Source organism: Cryptomeria japonica, chromosome 7, assembly GCF_030272615.1.
Source record: "Cryptomeria japonica chromosome 7, Sugi_1.0, whole genome shotgun sequence".
NCBI classification, from domain to species: domain Eukaryota; kingdom Viridiplantae; phylum Streptophyta; class Pinopsida; order Cupressales; family Cupressaceae; genus Cryptomeria; species Cryptomeria japonica.
This window is the reverse complement of record NC_081411.1, coordinates 840229115-840256268: the sequence shown is the minus strand read 5'-3', so window position 1 is coordinate 840256268 and position 27154 is coordinate 840229115.

The window sequence follows — 27154 nt, the reverse complement described above, 5'->3', positions numbered from 1 at the left end:
TAAACAAGGCAAAACACTTGAGATCTAAACTGAGTCCAAGATTGGACTATCTAGCATCTCTACGGAAGGGAATCTCAGAGGCATTAGCATAGGGAAGTAAAACATCGGTAGAACAATTGCAACATCTCACCAGTACTATGAAGAGGACTGAAACAACAATAAAAGATAGCAAAAAGTTTATGGATAGTATAAACTTAATTTTGGGCGATCTTTTTCAGATAATAACTACCCAACTACAAGGTTGAGGATATGGACAGGTATAACTACAAACTCTACTAACATCTTGACAACCTTTGTCATTGATGCCAAAGGGGGAGTAGTAGGATGAGAAAGTTCAAAAACAGGAATCATATGCTCAGGGGGAGCCCTTCATATTTTTGGTAAACATTCTTTTTGGTATTTTTTTGGACTATACATTTTGGACACTTTTTGAAATTTCTCATGAGTGTTGCCATCAATGCCAAAGGGGGAGATTGTTGGCATATGGACACTCCAATGAGACATTGTGTGTGATTGAAGGTTTTGTCATTGATGGCAACCTTGCAATCCTATGGCACCGGCAAGACATCATACCGGCAAAGCATTACACAAGCAAGACAGTGCACTGACATCAACAAGATCACTCTACACCGGCACCGACATAGAAGAAAAAATGTATACCGACATAGAGGCTGACAAGATTTTTGATATGTAATATTTTGATTATTATTGTAAGCTGACTTGGCAAATTGTAAAATGACTCTTGTATATAAAAGAGATCATTGTAGACATTTAGAAGAGTAAGGTAGCAATCATAAAGAAAATTATTAGGCAAACCTAATTTGCAAATTATAGGTCAAGGGTATATGTAAAGAACAAAGTTAGAACCGGTACTGAATCTGGCATTGAAGATGCCATTGTAAAGCAATACAGTCATTGGATTAATATAATCCTCATTGTAAGTTAGTGTGACTTCTCATTGAGCAGTGAGCTCTAGGTAGTTGGCCTTCCTGCATGTGTAGGCCCTTATTGTAAGTAATATTCTCTTATTGGCTAGTAAGTGAATATTGTGGGTCACAAATCCCATCGAGGTTTTTCCCACACTGGGTTTCCTCGTTAAAAATCTTGTGTTATGGTGTTTTTTTCATGTGGATGTTTCTGATTCTGTTTATTGCATTAATTCTTGCATACCAGTATACTGTTATTTTATGTTTTGCATGTTTTAACTTAAGAAATACTACTCACCGATTAGTTACTGAATCACCCCCCCCCCCTCTCAGTCTCTATGGGAATCCTAACAATGATAAGTGTTGACAAGTGTTAACAAGTTTTGACATCAATGACAAAACCAATGCAATACATCCAAAATACCAACAATCTCCCCCTTTGGCATTGATGGCAACACAAGATGGAAAAACCATCAAAGTGCCAAAATAGAAATTCCAAAAATAAAAAACAAACAATCTCCCAAAGAGATCATTAACCTAAAATCAAAATACATAATAGCTCTCCAACTAGGAATAATCTCTCCCAAAAGATAATGTGTTTTTCCATAGTATCTCTCCCCCTTTGACACCAAATGCCAAAGCAATACAAAACCAAATAGAAATAGTTCATAGTTAATGTAGTCACATAAATCTATCCACTTAGTTAAATGAATATTTAGTATTTATTTGATTATTTAACCATCAATCAATAATTAATTAAAATAACATTTAAATAATTCATCTTAACCCTCTTCTCCTATTAATTAAACAAATTATTCAATTTATTTGATTTAATTCAGTTAACCAAATTCAAACCATTAGTTAAATAAATAGATCATATTTGTTTAATTAAATCTTCTCTCACATTTAAATAAATTAATATTTATTTAAATCCCCCAAAATCCCATCTCTCACATTTAAATAAATTAACATTTATTTAAATCACCTTTATCCTCCACCCACTTGCATTTTCCTACAAATGCAAGTTGCACAACTATTTTAAATAAATAAATTATTTATTTAAAATCCTATTTATCCTCAGCCACTTGAAACCTTTAGTGGCTTCCCTTAAAGTCTTCAAACTTGATGGATTCCTTCTAGAGTCTTCTCAAGCCTTTAATGGTTTCCCTTAAAGTCTTCAAACTCAATGGCTTCCTTCTAGAGTCTTCTTAAGCCTTTAATGGTTTCCCTTAAAGTCTTTAAACTTAATGGTTTCTTTCTAGAGTCTTCTTAAGCTTTTAATGGTTTCCCTCAAAGTCTTCAAGCATTTAAATGCTTTATCTTCCTTTTTCTCATGTAAATAAATTAAGATTTATTTAAATAAAATCCAAAATTCACATTCACATTTAAATAAATTAATATTTGTTTTAATATATATCCAAATGCAAATTACACCATTTAATTGAAATAAATGATTTTATTTTAATTGAAAATCCCAAAGTTCCTCCCACTTGCATTCTCCTACAAAATCCACTTGCATGCCTAAATCCCTTCTAGATTCTTCTAACCCCTTCTAATTAGCCTAATCCTATCCTAATCATTGTCACATTCCTAAATAAAAGGAAGTCACTTCTCAAAAACCTCCAAAGTCTTCAATAACCGTTAAAGACTTTATGTCTTCAAATGGTTAACCTCTAAAGTCTTCCAAACCATTAAAGGCTCTTACATAACCATTTATGGTTAACTCACCTTTTACCTTTGGTTAGAGACATTCCTCTAACTTAACCATCCTTTTGACTCATGGTTCTATTCAAAGCATTTATATCTTTGACTAAGGTAACCATTTAACCCTTGCACATTCATTTATCCCTTGGATAAAAGAAATTTCCATTAACCTAACCCTAACCCAACCCCCTAGGGTAACCATCATATCCCATCAAGCATTTAAATCTCCTTATCTCTCCTCTCAAGCCTCCTCATGGTGACACTTGTCAACATGGGATTGGGTTGAAAGTCTCACGTGGATTGAATATCTTTCAATCCTAACCCTTGTTAAGATTGCTCAATCTTAACCCTTCATTTCCCCATTTCTTCTACAAATAGAACTCTTCTCCTCAAGCAAAGAAGGAAGCATTAGAGTATTGTTACTATACTAGTATTAGCATATATTTTTTTCATAGCATCACTATCTACACTTGCATAGTATTTGTTTATCATATTCAACCATCTTGAATCTCCATATGGCATCCATGGCTAGTGCTAAAAGCTGAGAGCTACACTCATGTGGAACTTGGAGAGGAGAAGAACAAGGGAGGAGCAAATATGAGCATCTTGATTAGCATTTGGAGGAGTATAGTTTATCTATTCTATGTTTGTATGCTTTCTATTTCATGCTTAATATCTCTCTTGATATGCCTGTTTAGGATAATCTTTTGTTGCTAACACTAACGTTTGTTTCTTGTGCTCTTGTGTGTGTTGTCATCGAACAAATTTTCTAATCCTTTTTGCGGAGCATCAGAACATATTACAAAATACCAATTATCCAATTTATCCAACTACCCCCCCTGAGAAGTAGCTCTCCTCATCAAAGCCAAAATAAAGGATTTCTCTGTTAATTCAACTGGTTGATGAAAAACATCAACTATCTAAGTCTCTATCAGTGGAGGTAGAACCCCAAGCTACTCTCTAAGATATTCAAAACTCTCCTTAGGCAAAGGCTTAGTAAAAATATCTACAGATTGCTCTTTAGTATTCACATAAACCAATTTCACTTCTTTTGCTTCAGCATTCTCTTTCAGAAAATTGAATTTGATAGAAACATGTTTTGTTTTGGAGTAAAATACCGGATTCTTAGATATATAAATTGTTGCCATATAATCACAGTAAATGATTATAGGTTCCTTGCATTTTACCTTTATGTACTTCAACATTTGTTTAATCCATAATACCTATGTGCAATTAGTTGCTGCTGCAACATATTCTGATTTTGTTGTTAATAAACATGCGCAACTTTGTTTCTTTCTCAACTAAGAAATTAATCTGCTACCAAGAAAAAATGCTTCACTGGTGGTGCTTTTTCTGTCATCTACATCTCCTGCCCAATTAGCATCTGCGTATGCACATGAATCAAAAATTTTCATCTCTAGGATACCATAAACCAAGATTTGTAGTGCCTTGTAGGTACCCGAAAATCCATTTTATTGTTAATTCATGATTTTCTTTAGGATTACTCTGAAATCTTGAGACAATACATACTGCATTCATAATATCAGGTCTTGTTTGTGCCAAATACAGTAAACTTCCTATCATAGATTTGTATCTTGTCAGATTAACATGTGTTGATTCATCCTTCAAAGATAGTTTATCAGTTGTAGTCATAGGTGTACTTACTGGTTTAGAGTTTTCCATGCTAAATTTCTTTAGTAATTCCTTCAAGTACTTATATTGACATAAGAATATACCATTATCATTCTGTGAAATCTGCAATCCTAAAAAGAATTTATCTCTCCAATCATAGACATTTCAAATTCTTCCTGCATCTTATTATAAAAGTCTTTACACAATCCATCTTGTCTTCCAAATATAATATTATCAACAAAAACTTCAATAACCAAGATGTCATCATTACTCACTTTTTAATATAGATTGTTGTCAACATTACCTTTAGTGTAACCGAGCTTCAAAAGATATTTGTCTAATCTATCATACCAAGCTCTAAGAGCTTGCTTTAGTCCATACAAAGCTTTCCTTAACCTGTAAACCATATCTTTGTCATCTATCAAAGAAAATCCATGAGGTTGTTCAATGTAAACATCTTCTTCAAGATCTCCATTTAGAAATGCACATTTAACATCCATTTGATATACTTTATAGTTTTTGTGGGCTGCAAAAACCAATAATAGTCTGACTGCCTCAATTCTAGCTACCGGTGCAAAGGTTTCATTATAATCAACTCCTTCTTTCTTTGAATATCCCTTACACACTAATCTTGTTTTGTTTCTAATTACCTTGCCATCTTCATTAAGTTTATTTCTAAATACCCATTTAGTTCCAATTACATTTTTGTCTTTAGGTCGGGGAACCAATGACCAAGTGTTAATTTGTTCCAATTCATCTTCCATAGCTTTAATCCAATATTTATCTTCACATGCCTCATTAGTAGTTGTAGGTTCAATTTGAGAAATAAGACATACCTCTTCATTTGCCAATCTTCCTCTAGTCATAACTCCTTGATATTTGTTTCCAATTATCTGATCTTTAGAGTGGTTATAAGTGTTGACAAGTGTTAAGAAGTATTGACATCAATGACAAAACCAATGCAACACATCCAAAATACCAACAAGTCTTCCATTCATCAAGACAGTGGCATCAAAGTAAAAACAATGAAAAATACAGTCTTAAAAAGGAATCTTGATATTAATGAGGACATTGGAATTTATAGCATTATAACTGATCAAAAGTCACCATCATGGAGGCATCTTTCATAGTCATATGATATGACAAGAATGAATAATGTATTGATAGCCATCAAAGAGCTTGTCATAGTGTTTTATTGTAGTAGAAAAATGATCATGATTATAATTTCAATCCAAATGCCTTCAAAGGAGTAGCTTCAACATAGGATTAGCAGTCTAAGGATAGTATGCAACCATGGAATTTATAAATAGTTCAAGCCCAACACAATGAATAATGAAATACTGCTACAACAATACTTCATGGATAGTCCATAGCCTTATAACTATTGGTATTTTGGTATGGTTTTGTCATTGATGTCAACACCTACTAAAGCACTAGCACTCTGGAGATGTAGCAGCATTCACCGGCAAACAAGTAAGTATTGCACAGTTATTGGTATATGGTTCATCGGGAGGATATAATGATCACAGACACTTGGAATGATATGGAAGAGTCGAAGACATCGTGTGGACACTTTGTTTTGAAGTATTAATCATTGGTATAATCATATTTGCATATTTGATTTTATCGACAAATAGGTCCAGGGTTACCTAGGGTTACACCGACAAGTTTATCTTTTCCAGATCAGCATGGCACGCTATGGAGATGATTTATTATTGTTGTAAATGCTTTAAGCCGACATGTTTAATCTGTTATTGCATCGGATATTATATTGTTTGTAATATAATATCTTGTAGAGCCGACCTACTAAAATTGGTCTTAGGTTATGGTATAAATGTAAGATCTTATTTGTAAGATCAAATGTGGGAATGCAAAAAAGAACTAAGTAAAGGTATATGCGAGATTAAGCAGAGCTATACACGGAGACATCATTTGAAGGAGAAGCTAGGTTTTTGTGGAAGCATATCAGCATTACACCGATATTGAATCTAGCATATGAAGATGTTATTTTTTGTAGTACATTCTTATTGGATTTAATCATCCAACTATAGTCAGTGTGACTCCCATTTTGTGATTGAGTAGTGAGCTCTAGGCTATTGGCCTTTCTGCATGTGCAGACCCCATTTATGTACACTTACTATCTACAGTAGTATCATCTAGTTGTGGGTAGAGTTTCCCACCATGGTTTTTCCCCTTACAGGGTTTCCACATACAAATATTTGTGTTATGTGTTGTGGATGACTTTGTGTTTATTTTTCATGCATTAGTCTTTATCGGTATAGCAATTAATTGTTAACACTATCTACCAACACACTTAACTGGTTTACCAGTATTAAGCCTTAAGTTGGTTGAGTTGATTTTGGTTTGAATTTATTAGACAACTAATTCACCCCCGCCCCCTCTCAGTTGTCTTTGGGACCTAACAATTGGTATCAGAGCCTAGTCCTCTTTTGCATAAGTTTAACAACTTGAGGAGATCCAATGACTACTAATTATTTCAGGAAGGACAATCCTAAACTTGATGGAACCGACTATGGGATATGGAAGATCAGGATGGAGACACATCTAAATTGCATTGGTAAAGACATCTTGATGCAAAGGGTCAGGGGTTTTATGTGACTTCAGGAAAATATGTTTTCAAGTGCTTCACACTCCTTGCATTTGCCTAGTGTTTCCAAGGCACCTTAAGGCTTCAAAGGGGTAAATCAATACCCAACTCTCCACTATGACTCCTAGTGTCTTCAACCACTTATTCCAACCCAATTCAACAATTTTCAATTAGTTTTAAGGTTTCAAGACTTCTCCATGCTCTTAAACCCCACTATGCCTGCTACTAGCCCTAGAGCCCCAATTAGCCCAATTGAGGCTGAATTAATTCAGTTTCTCCAATTCTTCCCACATAACTTCCAAAAAAAAATATCTTTTTGGATACCCTTTTCAGCTTACTACAACATATATCAAAATTAGGTATGGCTGTTTTGGACCATGCCTTTGCTGTCCTAAGACTTAGACTATTTTTGATGCAAAAACCCACACTTTTACAAAGCAAGTATATAAAATACTTATCCCCCAACCTTTAAACTCTAAACAGTAGTTTTTTATGACTCCAAACCAAGGAAAATCCAATTGTTTAGGTTCTATGATCTTGTTTAATGTGCAAACCCCAATGCCCTCACTAATAGGCTCCCAAAACCAAGGGTTTCTTGATTAGCCACTCTCCCAGCACTGCTGTGACTTAATAAAGGTTCATACACCTTATCCTAGACCATATTAGACATATCCAATCATTAAAATATGCCTTTGTTAAGGTAGATCTTCTTCTGCTGTAGGCTTGCTATGCTTCCTACTCAGTTCTCCTTCATCCAACTCACGGTGATCACCTGTCAAACCACACTTCTTGCAAGTTATTTGGTTAGAATCATATTATACATGTTAGATAGAGCCTCCTCTATGAGAAACAGGACCTTACATCCATAGAAAGGCTCCAAATTGCATTTTGGGCCTTCAATGCCAATGATACAACTCAGAAAATTTTAGGACAGTCAGCACAAATGACAAAATCTGAGAAAAAACTACTACAAAATTGTTCCAATTCACTTATTACAATGTTTAATGACTGCCCAAGGCTTATACCATGAAAGATCAATAACTTTCAAGCAACAAAACACAAGAAATTGCAAGAAAATGAAGGTTTTATTCACTTTTTCTGTTAAATCCGTACAACATCCGTACTGTAGCATCCAACCCCACCAAAATGGAGTTCCAAGGTTTTATAAGACCTTCCTCCAACTTCCCAAACTGAAATCAATCAGTTATTTGTCATTATAGACTTTTTTAGACTCTAAAATCCATTTTCCCACCTAAAAACAACTAACCGTTAGAATTCAAAAATTTGAATTTCTAACTTACAATTTATTGAATAATTTAAAGCCTAACCTATCAAACTTAATGTTTTATTACTCCTAGGATCCAAACAAACTTATCTAACCGTCCAAATCCTATTTAGGCACTATTGTCCTCCCTTACATAATTTTGGTCCTAAAGCCCTTATTAAGACCTTCAAGACATTTAACTTTAAAATCATAGTGATCATTACAAATTTCCATTATTGGCTTCAAAACACTCCAATTCACTTGTTTTGATTCATAACTCTTCATGGTCTTGATAGCTTGTTTGGGTGCACCTGCACCATACTCCCCATGAATGAAAGTCTTCTTGTCCCAAGAAGTCATCCATGTCTTGCCTTCATGTTTTCTTGCTTGCATCTAATTCTTAGGAACTAGATAGTCCCCAAATGTGACTTGTTTCCTCCTATGAACACCTACATTCATACACCAATCATTAGAAACAAAAATTTTATAATTTGGTTGTCCCAAACCAATGGTACTCATGGCTGATATTTGCTTCGTGGCTGCCCCTTTTCGTCTATTTTAAGGTATCTGCAACCTGCCCAACTTTTTGTCCTTTACTTGTCCAATGAGAGGACATTTTACTACACCAACTAGTACATGATCAAGTTCCCAAAGTCCTTCATGAACCGGACTATCATACTGCTGCAAATCTACACTTTTCTTACCCTGCTCTTTGACTGAAAACTCATTGGCAAAACACATTACAGTGGTGTCTCTTGCCTTCTCCATCAATGGGCTCAATTTGTACTTCCTTCCACCCTTATGAACCACATAGGTGTTTTGATACCCATCATGTATAATCCTTCTAGAGTATTGCCAAGGTCTGCCCAAAATCAAATGACCACAACTCATATCCATTACATCACACAAAATACTATCAGCATATTGACCAATGGAGAAATTAATGACCACCTAATCCTTTACCAACATATTTTGACCTTCACTGACCCATGTAGCAAAATATGGATTAGGATGTGCAAGGGTTTGTAAATTTAACTTTTTGACTACTTCATAAGCAACCAAATTGTGACAAGCCCCTGAATCAACAATCAATTTACATACCTTGCCATGGATTTTACAATTTGTCCTGAAGATCCTTTCTTGCTGTGATAGTTGTACTTTCCCCATGAGTAACAACTCTCCTTCCTCTGGTGGTATCATGATTTCTTCTTCTTGTTCTTACTTTTTGTTTTCTTGTGTCAAATTAACCCTCCTTTCATTCTTGTCCTCATTCCATTTAGGACATTTGAATGATGGGTGTCCTGGTTCATTGCAATTGCAACATCTAAATGTGCCCCTTCCTTGACCAAATCCTCTTCCTCCTCTCTGATTGTATCCACCCCTTGATTCTGAAAATGATTCCTTTCCCTTGTCATCATTGTTTGGTCCTTGACCTCTACCACCTCTTCCTCTATTTGTATTACCTCCTCTTCCTGACCTTTCTTGTCTTCTCCTCACCTTTTCTTCTGCTCTGATAGCCAACTGATAACATTCACCAATGGTCCTTGGTACTTGTAGACCAATCTCATCCTGCAAATGATACTTCAAGCCATTGATATACTTGGCTACCTTCTCATATTCTTCCTCATATCCTCCCCTAATACTCAATTTATGAAATTGTTAAGTATATTCCATTACATCCATGTCTTTCTGTTTCAAATTTTGTCTCATCCTCTTCACATGTATGCTATAATCTGAAGGCAAGAATTGCTCCTTGATGAGGTTCTTCATCCTTGCCCAATTTGTGATTCTTGTCAACCCCCTAGACATTCTGTCATTTTGTAAACTTGTCCACCAAGTTAAAGTAGTTCCTCTAAGCTTTGTTTTTGCAAACTTCACTCGCTTCTCATCCTCCATCTCCTCATACTCAAAGTAGTTCTCCAAGGCATCCAGCCAACCCAACACTTCTTCACTATCCATCTTCCCTTGATAGATAGGTACCTCCACATGTCCTTTCCCTCCATTTTTTTGTACTGCCTTCAAAATCCTAACAAGCTTCCTCTCCTCAGGGTCCATCTCATCTTCTACTTCCCTATGTTCTTGTCTTTCATGGTGTTCCTCTCCTTCATCTTCATAATGTTCTTCATTAACTTCTTCCCTCCTATGTTCCATTCTTTCTTTCTCATAGCCTTCTAACCTAGCTTGCATGGCCTCTTTCTCTCTTCTCCATTGTCTATCCCTCCTTGCTTCAGCCTGCTCTCTTGATACATCCTGTTCTCTTCTTTCCCTTCTTTCTCTTTCCAAAATCTCCTTCAACTCCTCAAGTTCCCTAGCCAATTGACTCTTAGGTGCCATAACTACCCTTCCAATCCTTTACCCAAACCTTTCACTACTCTGACAACAATTTGATGTAGAGGGTCAGGGGTTTTAGGTGACTTCAAGAAAATATGTTTTCAAGTGCTTCACACTCCTTGCATTTGCCTAGTGTTTCCAAGGCACCTTAAGGCTTCAAAGGGGCAAATCAATACCCAACTCTCCACTATGACTCCTAGTGTCTTCAACCACTTATTCCAACCCAATTCAACAAGTTTCAATTAGTTTTAAGGTTTCAAGACTTCTCCATGCTCTTAAACCCCACTATGTCTGCTACTAGCCCTAGAGCCCCAATTAGCCCACTTGAGGCTGAATTAATTTAGTTTCTCCAATTTTTCCCAAATAACTTCCAAAAAGAAAACTTTTTGGATACCCTTTTCAGCTTACTACAACATATATCAAAATTAGGTATGGTTGTTTTGGACCATGCCTTTGCTATCCTAAGACTTAGACTATTTTTGATGCAAAAACCCACACTTTTACAAAGCTAGTATATAAAATACTTATCCCCCAACCTTTAAACTCTCAACAGTAGTTTTTTATGACTCCAAACCAAGGAAAATCCAATTGTTTAGGTTCTATGATCTTGTTTAATGTGCAAACCCCAAAGCCCTCACCAATAGGCTATCAAAACGAAGGGTTTCTTGATTAACCACTCTCCTAGCACTTCTCCAACTTAATAAAGGTTCATACACCTTCTTCTAGACCATATTCAACATATCCAATCATTAAACTATCCCTTTGTTAAGGTAGATCTTCTGCTGCTATAGGCTTGCTATGCTTCCTACTCACTTCTCCTTCATCCAACTCACGGTGATCACCTATCAAACCACACTTCCTGCAAGTTATTTGGTTAGGATCATATTATACATGTTAGATAGAGCCTCCTCTATGAGAAACAAGACCTTACGTCCATAGAAGGGCTCCAAATTACAGTTTGGGCCTTCAATGCCAATGATACAACTCAAAATTTTTTAGGACAATCAGCACAAATGACAAAATCTGAGCAAAACCTGCTACAAAATCATTCCAAATCACTTATTAAAATGTTTAATGACTGCCCAAGGCTTATACCATGAAAGATCAATAACTTTCAAGCAACAAAACACAAGAAATTGCAAGAAAATGAAGGTTTTATTCACTTTTTCTGTTAAATCCGTACAACATCTGTACTGTAGCATCCAACCCCACCAAAATGGAGTTCCAAGGTTTTATAAGACCTTTCCCCAACTTCCCAAACCAAAATCAATCAGTTATTTGTCATTATAGACTTGTTTAGACTCTAAAATCCTTTTTCCTACCTAAAAACAACTAACTGTTAGAATTCAAAAATTTGAATTTCTAACTTACAATTTATTGAATAATTTAAAGCCTAACCTATCAAACTTAATGTTTTATTACTCCTAGGATCCAAACAAACTTATCTAACCATCCAAATCCTATTTAGGCACTATTGGCCTCCCTTACATAATTTTGGTCCTAAAGCCCTTATTAACACCTTTAAGAGATTTAACTTTAAAATCATATTGATCATTACAAATTTCCATTATTGGCTTCAAAACACTCCAATTCACTTGTTTTGATTCATAACTCTTCATGGTCTTGATAGCTTGCTTGGGTGCACCTGCACCACATCTGGGAAGTTACAAAGAATGGTTATACTACTGCTGTAGCTGGTCAGACCATTGCCAAAAGGGATTTTTTATTATCAACAAAGTTGTTTTTTCTTTTTCTTCTTTTTTTCTTTTCATTTATGTTTCCTATTTACTTTTTCTTGAATAAATTCGCTTTTGTGTAGGTCGTCAGTTCCGCATTTAAACCCAAAAAATTGGACGTGCTCCAACTACCTTAGCTAAAGATGAGGAGAATGCTTGCAAAGCAAGAGAAGCACTTTTGAGCGCTTTATCAGATCAACAAATCATGGGATTATCAGATAGGTCTACTTTTGAAGCTATTTGGGATCATTTGGAAACACTGAATGAAGGAGATTCCACAATCTAGGTTGAAAAACTTGAAAGCTTCGGAATCAGGTATGAACATCTGAAAATGGAAGAAGATGAAAGGATTTCTGCTTTTATGGAAAGAGTAAATGAAATTGTTTTGGGTATTAAATGTTGTGCTGGAACCTTGAGTGAGGATGAAATTGTTTCAAAAATCTTAAGAGGATTTCCACCGGCATATAAAATGAAGGTTACTGCTATAATTGAGTTAAGAACAATGGCTAATACATTAGTAACTAGGGATACATTAATTGGAAAACTTTCAGCTTTTGAAATTGAGGAATTTAGTCCTGTTGCTACTATAAAGATAGATTTAGCCTTTAAAGCATCAACATCATCCACTCCATCATTTGACAAATCAGATTGGAAAGCCTTTTATGCAAGAGAACTTGAAGAAACTAGAAAGGAGAATGAAGAACTTGAAGAACTTGAAGCATTATTTGCAAGGAAAATGCCAAAAGGTCCAGTTGGAAGTAAGTATGAAGGTAAAGCACCCTTTAAATGTTTTAACTACAATAAGATTGGTCATATGGCTTCGAGATGCTTGGATAGACATGCTAGACTAAGAGAAGAAGCTAGAAGAATATACAAGCCTAATCCTGAATATCAGAGATACAGATTTAAGAAGAATAAAGACAAATCTTTTTACATTACTGATGAAGGTGTAACTGATGATTCTGATGAGGATCCAATAGACAATGGATGGGTTTTTGTTGCTATAATAGAAGATCATCCTGCACCTACTTCTCAACCAGTAGAACAAGCCCTAGCAACTAGAGTTGAAGTAAAGGATGAATGGATCATTGACCCAGGATGCTCACATCATATGACACAAGACAAAGGTAAATTCTTGAACTTTCAAGAATACAATGGAGGTTTAGTAAGATTTAGAGATGATAAAGCCTGTTCCATCAAAGGTAAGGGTACAATATCTCTTGATGGTAAGCATAACACTGACAATGTCTACTATGTTGAAGGATTAAAGCATAATCTTTTAAGTGTTGGTAAATTAGTTCAGAAAGGATTTCAGTTACAATTTAAGAATAGAAAATGCAAAATCATGAATAGAACTGGTTTAGAAATTGCAACTAGTAATCAGACTAGAGGTAATATCTTTCATTTGAATAACAGTGAAAAGGCATGCTTGATTGCACATATAGATGTAAGTTGGTTATGGGATAAGAGACTCTGTCATGTAAACTTTGATTGCATGACAAAGATCAGTACTTCTAAGGTAGCTAGAGATCTACCTAAAATTGTGAAACCTCAGAATACAATATCTAAGGAATGTCAATTTGGAAAACAAGTTAGAGCTAGTTTCAAAAGTATTCCAAAAAAATCCAATAATGCTCTTGATTTGATTCCCACTGATTTATGTGGTCTAGCTAAAACTAAAATCTTACCAGGTGATAGATATTTCATGCTAATTATTGATGATTATTCTAGAATGTGTTGGGTTACTTTCCTCAGAGAAAAATTAGAAGCACTTGGAAAGTTCAAACTATTCAAAGCAATGGTTGAAAATGAAACTGGTAAGACCCCTCATGAACTATGGTTTGGTAATACTCCTACTATTAAGTATTTTAGAATTTTTGGAAGTAAATGTTATATTAGAAGAGATGAGTATATTGGAAAATTTTATCCTAGAAGTGATGAAGGAATATTTCTTGGTTATTCATCTAAAAGCAAGGCATATAGATGTTTTAATAAAAGATTGCAGAAAATTGTTGAGAGTACAAATGTAAAAATTGATGAACAATTCAGAGGAACTTCAAGGTATATAGATTGTAAACCGGAAACAAATATTGTGACAAATGCACCTATACTAAATCCACCAGTACAGAATGAAGATCCAGTTACCCCAGTACCATCAGAGGATTCCACAGTAATTGAAGAACAACAACAAAATAAGACACCTCGATATGTAAAATTGAATCATTCTGAAGATTAGATAATTGGAAGCAAATTTAAAGGAGTTATGACAAGAGGAAGATTGGAAAATGAAGAGGTATGTCTTATTTCTCAAATTGAACCATCATCTGTTAATGAGGCATGTGAAGATAAATTTTGGATTAAAGCTATGGAAGAAGAATTAGAACAAATTGAGAAAAATAATACTTGGACATTAGTTCCCCGGCCTAAAGATAAAAATATAATTGGAACCAAATGGGTATTTAGAAACAAATTCAATGAAGATGGTAAAGTTTTTAGAAATAAAGCAAGACTAGCGTGTAAGGGATATTCTTAGAAAGAAGGAGTTGATTACAATGAAACCTTTACACTGGTAGCTAGAATTGAGGTAGTCAAATTATTCTTGGCTTTTGCTGCTCACAAGAACTACAAAGTTTATCAAATGGATATTAAATGTGCATTCTTGAATAGAGATCTTGAAGAGGAAGTATATATTGAACAACCTGATGGATTTTCTTTGACAGATGACAATGATATGGTTTGCAGGTTAAGAAAAGCTCTGTATGGATTGAAACAAGACCCAAGAGCTTGGTATGCAAGGTTGGATAAGTATCTTTTAAAGATTGGTTTTTCTAAAGGAAATGTAGACAACAATTTATATTACAAAATAACTAATGATGATATCTTGATTATAGAATTATTCATTAATGATATAATCTTTGGAGGAGAAGATGGATTATGTAAATAATTTTCTATTAAAATGCAGCAAGAATTTGAAATGTCTATGATTGGAGAAATAAAATTCTTTTTAGGATTGTAGATTTCACAGATTGATAAAGGTATATTTTTGAGTCAATCCAAGTACTTAAAAGAGTTACTAAATAAATTTGGGATGGAGAACTCTAAATTGGTAAGCACACCTATGACTACAAATGACAAATTATCTCAAAGGGATGAATCTACAACTATTAATCCAACTAGATACAAATCTATGATAGGAGGTTTATTGTATTTGACACAAACCAGACCTAATATTATGAATACAGTATGTATTATTTCTAGATTTCAAAGTAATCCTAGAGAAAATCATGAATCAACAGTAAAAAGGATTTTTTGGTACATACAAGGCACTACAAATCTTGGATTATGGTATCCTAGAGATGAAAATTTTGATCTATGTGCATACATAGATGCAAATTAGGCAGGAGATGTGGATGATAGAAAATGCACCACCAGCAGAGCATTCTTTCTTGGAAAGAGATTAGTCTCTTGGTTGAGTAAGAAACAGAGTTGTACATCTTTATCAATAGCAGAATCAGAATATGTTGCAGTAGCAACTAACTGTACACAGGTATTATGGCTTAAGCAAACGTTGAAAGACATAAAGGTAAAATGCAAGGAACCTATTACCCTATATTGTGATAACACTATAGCAATCGATATATCTAAAAATCCAGTATTAGATTCTAAAACAAAACATGTTTCTATCAAACTGAATTTTCTAAGGGAAAAAGTTGAAGAAAAGAGATAAAACTGGTTTATGTGAATACTAAAGAACAACTTGCAGATATTTTCACAAAACCTTTGCCTAAGGAGACTTTTGAATATCTTAGAGATCAGCTTGGAGTCGTACCACCACTGATAGAGACTTAGATAGTTGATGATTGCCATCAACCGACATAATTAAAAGACAAATCTTTTACTTCAATCTTTGATGAGGAAGCTACTTCTTAGGGGGAGTAGTTGGTATATTGAATTGATTGGTATTTTGTATATGAACTTGGTATTATTATAACTTTGGCATTTGATGTCAAAGGGGGAGAGATATCTATGGAAAAACACACTATCTTTTAAGAGAACTTTGGATAACACATGTTGCTCCCAAGGAGAGAGATTGTTGTTTGAGAGAGACTATTATTCTCTGTATTCTGGTTATGATCTTTTTGGAGAGATTGTTGGTTTTTGGTTTTTGGCATTTCTGTTTTGGCACTTTGATGGTTTTTCCATCTTGTGTTGCCATCAATGCCAAAAGGGGAGATTATTGCAGGTATTTTGGTATGGTTTTTTCATTGATGTCAACACCTACTAAAGCACTAGCACTCTGGAGATCCAACAACATTCACCGGCAAACAAGTAAGTATTGCATAGTTTTTGGTATATGGTTCACCGTAGGATATAATGATCACTGACACTTGGAATGATATGGAAGAAACTTAGTAATGTCAAAGACATCATGTGGACACTTTGTTTTGAAGAATTAATCATTGGTATAATCATATTTTCATATTTGCTTTTACCGACAAATAGGTCCAGGGTTACCTAGGGTTACATCGGCAGGTTTATCTTTTCCAGATCAACATGCAACACTATGGAGATGATTTATTATTGTTGTAAATGCTTTAAGACAACATGTTTAATCAGTTATTACATCAGATATTATATTATTTGTAAAATGTTTTATTGTAATATCTTGTAGAGCCGACCTACTAAAATTGGTCTTAGGTTATGGTATAAATGTAAGATCTTATTTGTAAGATCGAAAGTGGGAATGCAAAAAAGAAATAAGTAAAGGTATATGCGAGATTAAGAAGAGCTATACACGAAGACATCATTTGAAGGAGAAGCTAGGTTTTTGTGGAAGCATATCAGCATTACACTGGTACTAAATCTAGCATATGAAGATGCTATTTTGTGCAGTACATTCTTATTGGATTTAATCATCCAACTGTAGTCAGTGTGACTCCCATTTTGTGATTAATTAGTGAGCTCTAGGCTATTGGCTTTTCTGCATGTGCAGACCCCATTTATGTACACTTACTATCTATAGTAGTATAATCTGATTGTGGGTAAGGTTTCCCACCATGGTTTTTCCCCTTATAGGGTTTCCACGTATAAATATTTGTGTTATGTGTTGTGGATGACTTTGTGTTTATGTTTCATGCATTAATCTTTATCAGTATAGCAATTAACTATTAACACTATCTACCAGCACACTTAACTGGTTTATCGATATTAAGCATTAAGTTGGTTGAGTTGTTTTTGGTTTGAATTTATTAGACAACTAATTCACCTCCTCCTCTTAGTTGTCTCCGGGACCTAACAATAACAAATACACTAATAAGGGAAAAAAAGATCACTATTATCATGGGTCTGAGACAATATAAAATGATCAAAATATATAGTTATTAGTAGTCATAAACTATCTTAGAGGATTGGTAAAGAAAAACATAGGTGCTCTCCTCGTAGAACATAGAGATATGAAGCAATAACGAGATATGAGGTGACAGTTATAAAATTTGGATGAACTCAAAGAGACATTTACAAATACAATCTACCCTTTATAATACCTAATTGAAAAAATGAATGCAATGCAAGTCCTTGTATCAATAATGTCTGGCAGATAGTAAAAAACTAGAACAATAAATTCCATATAAAAGTGGTTAAACTAAAAATGATAAGGAAAATTTAAAAATGCTAAAGAAAATCTCAACTAATAAAAAAATTTACAAGGATGAGACATATTCATAACTTTTGCAGTCCTGCCATGGATATCAACACTAGAAGAAACTCATACTATTAGTGTACATACAAGACAATATGGGATTTCATTATACCCAACAACTTGTGGTGTTGTTGTTCATGTTGGCTCTATTGGACCCTGCAATTAAGATTCAATATACATTATTCAATAAGATTAACTGTGCAACATAATAAAATATTGAAAAGTGTGTTATCATATTAAGCTTCGCTTGATTTCGAGAATAGTTTAATATTCTCTACTTAATAGGGCCAACCATGTGAAGGTGGAAGCTCATTTGGCCCCTCCCCCCCTCTAACACCACTCTAAATTCCCCATTAACATCTAAAATTCATTCTTTCTTTCTACCATTAATAAAATATAACATTCATTCATTAATACCACATAACATTCATTAACGCATAACATTGATTAATATTAATTAACATGCAACATTCATCAAAATTAATGAACACATATCATTCATAACCATTCATTAGTAGATAATTACATTCATTAACACATAAAAATCAGTCATTATCAAATAAGGTAGATTACAATCATTTCTTTTTTTGTTTTTTCTTTGAAGCTATGAAAAGAATAAGTGGAGCATCATTTTCTTCATCATTTTCCCCCTCTTCAGTTGTTCTGCCCTCTCCTCATGATCTCAATGTATGCCTAGTCCTATACTGAGGACGAGGACACTGAAGCAAAGGGGGGTACTCTGCAATAATAAAGAAATGGGTTAAATTCAAAACATTATTTTATTATTGTTACAAGTATTTCATTAATTTAGAGAACATAACCATGGCACTCTTTACCTGATGGGGCCACATCATTTTGTCTAGCCTCAACCTCAACATGTTGAACATCCTCTAGATCCTCTGGAGTTGAAATAATAAAAGTTACATTAATGTTGAACACTAATTGCAATTAAATTTGTTTAAAGGAATAATAGTGGTCCTCTTTACCTAATTGGGGAACATCACATTCCTGATGTTGTGTACCTAGATCATGCTCCACTTGGTCACCACCAACTACATGATCTAAAATATTAACAAAAAAGGTTACATTAATTACTAAACTAATTACAATATAAGATGTTTAATTGTATTAATAATTACATAAATAAATTTGAATAGAAAATGAATACCTCCACTACTGGGATGCACATCTGGACCTTTATGTGTAGGTCATGTTTCATGATTAGCAGGCTGTATTCCAATGTCATGCACATTTTTATCATTGATTTCTTATTTAAAACAAATATAGTCACTTTATGTTGGAACTCAACATCAATTAGATTATTGGTAAAGTATTCAATTTGAAACAGTTTTCATTTAGCTTATTTACCTATGTGACGGATGCACCAGAATCTTGTGTTTTCGCACTCAATTCTCATAGCCAGTCAACAACGACTGTATAGACTTGCTAGTAGGAAATTCTCTTGTCATATTATGTGGGCTCTCTATTGAATTCAGAGCCTTTCATTTTTTCTTGGTATTCTAAATTTGTTAGGATTCCCAAAGATACTGAGAGGGTGGGTGAATCAGTATCTAACTAGTTAATGAATTTTCTGAACTTATTATATGAAAAACATTCCAAATCTGTGTACCGGTATGTTGGTATTTTGGATATGTTGATATAGTTTTGTCATTGATGTCAACACTTATCAACTCTGGCAATGTTCACTGGCAAGCTAGTGACTTATGCACAGTCACTGGTATCTTGTTCACCGATAGGATATATTGTTCACCGACACATGGAATGACATGGAAAATACTTGGTTATGTTGAGGACATCATTTGGACACTTTGTCTTGAAGATTTGTTCATTGGTATATTCATGTTTGCATATTTGTTGTTACTAGCAAATAGGTCTAGGATAAGCACCGACAAGCTTATCTATTCCAGATCAGCACAACACGCTATGGAGATGATTTATTAATGTTATAAATGCATTAATCCGACATGTTGAATAAGATATTGCATCGATTATTGTTTTACTTGTAATATCTTTTGTAAAGCTGACCTATACATTTTGGTCCTAGGCTTCGGTATATATGTAAGCTCTTATTTGTAAGATCAATATGCAATTGAAAAAGGATTGTAATAAGGTATATGCGAGAATAAGAAGAGCTATACACACAGACATCATTTGAAGGTAGAAGGAAGGTTTTATGAAGACATATCAGAACTAAACTGGTATTGAATCTAGCATATGAAGATGCTATTTTGAGCAGTACATCATTATTGGATTTAACCATCCAATTGTAGGCAGTGTGACTCCTATTTGTGTTTGAGCAGTGAGCTCTAGGCACTTGGCCTTTCTGCATGTGCAGACCCCCTATTATATACACATACTATCTGTAGTGGTACCATCTAATTGTGGGTAAGGTTTCCCACTATGGTTTTTTCCCTTCTAGGGTTTCCACATACAAATACTAGTGTTATGTGTTGTGGATGTTATTGTCTTTCTATTTTATGCATTAATCTTTACTGGTACTACAATTAACTGATAAACTATCTATCGACATTAAGTTTGGTTAAGTTTTTTTTTGTTTGAATTTATTTGACAACTGATTCACCCCCCCCTCATAGTTGTCTCTGGGACCTAACAATTGGTATCAGAGCATAGTCTTCTTTTTGTAGAAGTTTAACAGCTTGAGGAGATCCAATGTCTTCTAACTATTTCAGGAAGGACAATCCTAAACTTGATGGAACCAACTATGTCATATGGAAGATCAAGATGGAGATACATCTGAATTTCATTGGAAAGGACATCTAGGAAGTTACAAAGAATGGCTATACTGCTTCTACTCCCAATCAGCCTAATCTACCAACCTAAGGAAAAGATGAAGAAAATGATTGCAAAGCAAGAGAAGCACTTTTGAGCGCATTATTAGATCAGCAAATCATGGGATTATCAGATAGATCTACTGCTAAATTTATTTGGGACCATTTGAAAACATTGAATGAAGGAGATTCCATAGTCAAAATTGCAAAACTTGAAAGCTTCCAAGTCAGGTATGAAAATCTAAAAATGGAAGAAAATGAAAGAATTTTTGCTTTTATGGAAAGAGTAAATGAAATTATTTTGGGTATTAAATATTGTGGAGGAACCTTATGTGAAGATGAAATTGTTTCAAAAGTTTTAAGAGGATTGTCACTGGCATACAAAATGAAAGTTACTACTATAAATGAGTTAAGAACAATGCCTAATACATCAGTAACTAGAGACACATTTATTGGAAAACTTTTAGCTTTTGAAATTAAGGAATTTGGTCTTGTTGCTACTATAAAGACAAATTTATCTTTTAAGGTGTCAACATCATCTGCATCATCATTTGACAAGTCTAGTTGGAAATCCTTTTATGAAAGAGAACTTGAAGAAAGTAGGAGACAAAATGAAGAACTTGAAGAACTTGAAGCACTATTTGCAAGAAAAATGCTTAAAGGTCTAGTTGGAAGTAAGTATGAAGGTAAAGCACCCTTTAAATGTTTTACTTTTAAATGTAATAATATTGGTCATATGGCTTCAAGATGACCTGATAGACATGCAAGATTGAAAGAAGAAGCTAGAAGACAATACAAGCCTAACCCTAAATATCAGAGATACAAATTTAAGAAGAATAAAGACAAGTATTGTTATCTTGCTGATGAAGGAGTCATTGATGATTTTGATGAGGATCTGGCAAACAATGGATGGCTCTTTGTTGCTATAACAAAAACTCAACCGACGCCTACTGTTCAACTGGTAGAGCAGGCCCTGGCAGCTAAAATTGAAGTTAAGAATGAATGGATCATTGATTCAAGATGTTCACATCATATGACTGGTGATAAAAGTAAATTCTTGACTTTTCAGGAATATAATGGAAGTCTAGTAAGATTTGGAGATGATAAAGCTTGTTTGATCAAAGGAAAAGGTACTATATCTCTTGATGGTAAGTATAATACTGACAATGTTTACTATGTTGAAGGTTTAAAGCACAATCTTTTGAGTGTTGGTCAATTAGTTGAAAAAGGATTTCAGTTACAATTCAAGAATGGGAAATGCAAAATTATGAACAAAACTGGTTTGGAAATTGCAATCGGTAATCAAACTAGAGGTAATATCTTTCATTTGAATAACAATGAAAAGACATGCTTGATTGCACATATTGATGAAAGTTGGCTATGGCATAAGAGACTCTGTCATGTAAATTTTGATTGCATTGTGAAAATCAGTACAACTAAAGCAGTTAGAGATTTACCTAAGATTGTTAAACCTCACAATCTGGTATGTAAAGAATGTCAATTTGGAAAACAAGTTAGAGGATCTTTTAAAAGTATTCTAGAAAAATCCAATAATGCTCTTGACTTAATTCATACTGACTTATGTGGTCTAGCTAGAACTAAAAGCTTACAAGGTGATAGATATTTCATGCTAATCATTGATGACTATTCTAGAATGTGTTGGGTTACTTTTCTCAAAGAAAAATCAGAAGCACTCGGGAAATTCAAGCTATTCAAGTTGATGGTAGAGAATGAAACCGACAAGAAAATCAAATGTCTAAGATTAGATCAAGGAGGTGAATTTACATCTAAGGAATTTAATACATTCGGTGAAGTAAATGGAATCAAAAGACAATTATCAACACCCCAGACACCAAAGTAGAATGGAGTTGTAGAAAGGAAAAATAGAACTATCTTGGATGCAGCTAGAAGTATGTTATCAAAAGAAAATCTACCACATATATATTGGAGATAGGCAGTAAGCACATCAGTCTACACACTCAACAAAGTTCACATCAAAGGTGAAACTAGTAAGACCCCCCATGAACTATGGTCTGGTATTACTCCTACCCTTAAATATTTCAGAATATTTGGAAGTAAATGCTATATTAGAAGAGATGAGTATATTGAAAAATTTGATCCTATAAGTGATGAAGGAATATTTCTTGGTTATTCATCTAAGAGAAAGGCATATAGATGTTTTAACAAGAGATTGCAGAAAATTGTTGAGAGTACAAATGTGAAAATTGATGAACAGTTAAGAGGAACTTCAAGGTACATAGACTCTGAACTGGCAAACAAGATACTGACAAATGAGCCTACATTGAACCCACCGTTACAAAATGAAGATCAAGTTACACCAATATCATCTGGAAAATTCCACTATAACTGAAGAACAACAACAAACAAAGACACCCTAGTATGTAAGATTGAACCACTATGAAGATCAGATAATTGGGAACAAATATCAAGGAGTTATGACAAGAGGAAGATTGACAAATGAAGAGGTATGTCTTATTTCTCAAATTGAATTGGCATCAATTAGTGAGGCATGTGAAGATAAACACTAGATTAAAGCTATGGAAGAAGAATTAGAACACATTGAAAAGAATAACACATGCACATTAGTTCCCCGACCTAAAGACAAAAATGTAATTGGAACCAAATGGGTATTCAAAAACAAACTTAATAAAGATGGTAAGGTAATCAAAAATAAAGTAAGACTAGTGTGTAAGGGATATTCACAGAAAGAAGGAATTGATTACAATGAAACCTTTGCACTGGTAGCCAAAATTGAGGTAGTCAGATTATTCTTGGCTTTTGCAACACACAAAAACTACAAAGTATATCAAATGGATATTAAATGTGAATTTTTGAATGGAGATCTTGAAGAAGAAGTTTACATTGAGCAACTTGATGGATTTTCTTTGATAGATAACAAAGATATGGTTTGTAGGTTAAGGAAAGCTTTGTATGGGTTGAAGCAAGCTCCAAGAGCTTGGTATGCTAGATTGGATAAATACCTTTTGAAGATTGGTTTTTCGAAAGGTAATGTTGACAACAACTTATACTATAAAGTAACTAATGATGGCATCTTTGTTATAGAATTTTTTGTTGATGATATAATCTTTGGAGGAGAAGATGGATTATGTAAAGACTTTTCTATTGAAATGCAACAAGATTTTGAAATGTCTTTTATTGGAGAGATAAAATTCATTTTAGGATTGCAGATTTCACAAATTGATAAAGGTATATTCTTGAGTCAATCTAAGTACTTGAAGGAGTTACTAAATAAATTTGGGATGGAGAACTCTAAACTGGTAAGCACACCTGTGACTACCAATGATAAATTATCACTAAGGGATGAATCTACACCTGTTAATACAACTAGGTACAAATCTATGATAGGAGGTCTACTATATTTGACACAAACAAGACCTGATATTATGAATGCAATATGTATTGTTTCAAGATTTCGGAGTAAGCCTAAATAAAATCATGAATCAATAGTAAAAAGGATTTTCTGGTACTTACAAGGCACTACAAATCTTGGCCTATGGTATCCTAGAGATGAAAACTTTGAATTATGTGCATACACATATGCAAATTGGGCAGGAGATGTAGATGATAGAAAAAGCACCACCAGTGAAGCATTTTTTCTTGGAAGTAGATTAATTACTTGGTTGAGTAAGAAACAACGTTGCACATCTTTATCAACAACTGAATCAGAATATGTTGCAGCAACAACAAATTGTACACAGGTATTATGGCTTAAGAAAATGTTCAAGGAAATAAAGGTGAAACGCAAGGAACCTATAACTATCTATTGTGATAATATAGCACCAATTGATATATCTAAGAATCTAGTACTACATTCTAAAACTAAACATGTCTCTATCAAACTGAATTTTCTGAAAGAGAATGTTGAAGCAAAAGAAGTAAAACTGGTTTATGTGAATACTAAAGAACAGATTGCAGATATTTTCACTAAGCCTTTGCCTAAGGAGACATTTTAATATCTCAGAGATCAGCTTGGGGTCATACCCCCATTGGTAGAGACTTAGATAGTTGATGTGTGTCATCACTCGATAGAACTAATAGAGAAATCTTTTACTCTGACTTTGATGAGGAGAGCTACTTCTTAAGGGGAGTAGTTGGCATACTGAATAAGTTGGTATTTTGTATTTGAACCTGGTTTTTGTATTGCTTCAAAATTTTATGTCAAATGGGGATAGATTGATATGGAAAAACACATGTTACTCCTAGGGGGAGAGACTTTAACCCTTGGGGAGAGATTGTTATTTTGGGAGATTATTATTTTGGATATGATCTCTTTTGAGAGATTGTTGGTTTTTGGTATTTGGCATTTTTTTTTTGGCACTTTTATGGTTTTTCCATCTTGTGTTGCCATCAATGCCAAAGGGGGGGTGTAGCATCATAAATTGTACGCACTTGCTAGGGTGGTACAATTTCACACCTAGTTTAGCACCCACCTTGGTGCATTTTACATTTTGCATTGCATTTCTCCTTTAGCACTTAATTAATCAAATTAATTAGGTCTAAGGTCCTATTTCATCATCCTTCACATCATAAAGTCGGGCCCTTTCATTAAAGTGTGCCCCTTTTCATTTTATTCCTCCAATACATCATCTAATCAAAAACCCTAATTAGGCCTTCTTTTGAACTTGGGGGCTTGATTTCGATGGTCAAAACATCTCAAAATCACCTGTAACTTCGGGATTCTCTCTAAAATCATCATATATGATGGCCCTGAAAATTTGGTGAAAAGTTGTCGGGACCATGGTGCCCAGAGTGCACATGGTCCCGGACATTTTTCTCAAAATTTTAGGAGCACGATCCAATCATAAAATAAAGCTTAACCCCAAGAAATTGGTGGGATATTAAATCTCTAGGTCGGCCAAAAGATGAAATTACGACCTAGGGTTTCATACATAAGAGCTCTCTTTCTTCATTTGAAGGGATCCAAATTTTGTTTTCAGGAACCTCATATGCAGCAAAAGAGCAGATCTTTGAAGACTTCAACAACATTCAACATCCCTATAGCAAGAATTTATCAATTCCATTCATCCATTTAGGGCTTGGAAGACATTGAAGAACAATACGAGATTATTGACTGAAGATTGGCTTGTACCTCTCCCTTGGGGGTTGGATCTTGCACACACACAAGGTCTGCACACACATTACTTTTACAATATAGCCTTGCTATTCATGGAGGTGGAAATCACTGAAGTGGGGGTTTGACTAAGGCAAAACCCTATATAGCCGCCCAAACACCCTTTTCAGATATAAGTGCAGGTTTCGGGACTCGAACGACGCCGCAGGTTACAGATCCGGGTAAAGTAGGTCGAGACAGCACTCCACACCAAATTGCAGAGCAAAAGACTAGGACAGGGGTGTGGGGCGCCCTGGTCCTGCCAGGATAGGGGCACTAGGCACCCTGGTCCCTGGGACAGAGGTGCTGGGCGCCCTGGTCCTCCTGACAAACAGCATTTCCGACAATTTTCCAGAGTGCAAAACAGTAGTTTCAGGTGCAGTTTCTGGGACAGAATCAGGACAGTGGCACCCACACCCCTGTCCCGAACATTTTCAGTCAAATTTTGACTCTGGGTATGCATCTGCATTCTTGCCTTGTCCTTGTGTTTGCAGCTTTCCCTTGTTTAAGTTCAATTCTGCAATCTTGTTATTAGTTCATACTTGCATTTTAGGGTTAGGAATTGAACTTGCATAATCTTACCTTTCAATTTCAACAAAGGAATAAAAATCCTAATAGGTAGCCCGTGGCTCTCTCTTTCACAAAAAGAAGTAGCTAATTGTGTGATACCTCTAGGCTCTTTCGTATTCCGTAATGTGTGTCAAAAGGTAGGATTAGGGCATGTTAACCTAGTCTCGCTTTTTCCCCCACACATTTTGGTGAACCCGATGTGAATCTATCATTGCTTCCTCTTGCATTGCATTTGTTAGATCTAGATCTAGATTTAGTGTGTTTTCATTTCATTTTCATTAAAAAGAAAGAAAAAAAAAAAGAGTGTGTTTCTTTGCATTGTGTGTTTAATTTTCATGCAACTTTTATTTCAAAATGTCAGACTTTTGTTTGCAAAATGTTCATGCTTATGATGATTATTATGAGTATATCCAAGATGAATTAGATGAAGCTTTAGATGATTTTTTGAACCCTAAAAATGCCAAACCTTCATTTTACAAAAAACTCATAAACCTTGCTACTATGCCATTTCGTTGTGATGAGAAAGATAAGTTGAATGATTCCTCTCAAGGCTACATTCCTATCAACTCTTCCACTAAATCTAGTAACATGGTTGTTTTCAACAATCCCCTCTATGAAGAGATATCTCCTTTTGAACCAAAAGATAAACCTTTTGATAGCTATGATCATACTTTGTTGGATGATGCTCTTGATGACTTTGTGGCTTTATCAAAATCTTTAAAC